This window comes from Myotis davidii, unplaced genomic scaffold, assembly GCF_000327345.1.
Source record: "Myotis davidii unplaced genomic scaffold, ASM32734v1 scaffold887, whole genome shotgun sequence".
Classification (NCBI taxonomy): Eukaryota; Metazoa; Chordata; class Mammalia; order Chiroptera; family Vespertilionidae; genus Myotis; species Myotis davidii.
In genome coordinates this window covers 34,805-35,872 of record NW_006299307.1, presented here as the reverse complement: position 1 = coordinate 35,872, position 1,068 = coordinate 34,805, and positions in this window count along the sequence as shown.

The window sequence follows — 1,068 nt, the reverse complement described above, 5'->3', positions numbered from 1 at the left end:
AAGCTGACATTATTTAAAAAAAGCTGCAACTTTACTAACAATATATTCTAACATGTATCACGGTTTCAGGAATGAAATTCTGAACCTCAAGAAACTGGAATACTCAGTATTAATTAAAAATCGAAAAAGGGTAGGGTGGTGATTCATGGGTTTTCAGTCCAAAATAAAAATGCAGAAAAAGTTTACTTTGGTGGATCTGTATTGATGCCGTATTTCTCCTTGAGAAGCTTCAACTGTTCTTCCTTCTTCTTTGTGTCCATCTTCTGAAAAGCCATTTCTTCAGCTGTGATTTTGTAAGGCAAATTTCTTATATACAAAATCCGATTTACTTCAGGTGGAAGTCGAATGTTCGCCCTCTTGGCCGCTTGCATCGCCATCTTGGCGGGCTGATGAGATTACCGCGGCAGATACTAGAATTCCCCTTATTCCTCCGCAGCTCGCTCAGCTTCCAGCTCAACACGGCCTCAGACGCGGGACATCAACACTCAGGCCACGATTTTTAATTGTTCTAATTATATTACATATTTCAAATCTTTTTTTTTTCTGTTAAATAACGGTGAAAACAATGCCTAATATTTGGAGTGAAACTGACTCAGAATCGTGGACTGGTGATGAAGTGAAAATTTGTGACAACGAAAGTGATAGCGGAAGTGATATTATTCCTAAAAAGAGATTACGCGCTATTAGCGAGAACAGCGATGATGAGCTAAGTGGAGACTGCACCGAACATGCCTCTGTTGATGAATTTTTGGATTTGAATTAATGGTATTCGAATGAAAAGTATTATTTTACGGAGGTTCCTGGTCCACAACATCCGCCTGATCCTGAAGCAAAACCAATTAAATATTTCTCCATATTTTTTTTGATTTCCCTACTCTCTACAATGGTTACTGAAACAAACCGGTACGCTCATCAGTTTTTGAGTTCCAACAAAACTTTGAAGCGTAACTCACGTGCAAAAAGATGGAAACCTGTTACCATAGTAGAAATGAAAGCATTTATTGCTGTTTTATTAGAAATGGGTATTACTAGACGTTCAACAATGATGTCTTATTGGAATACAGAAAA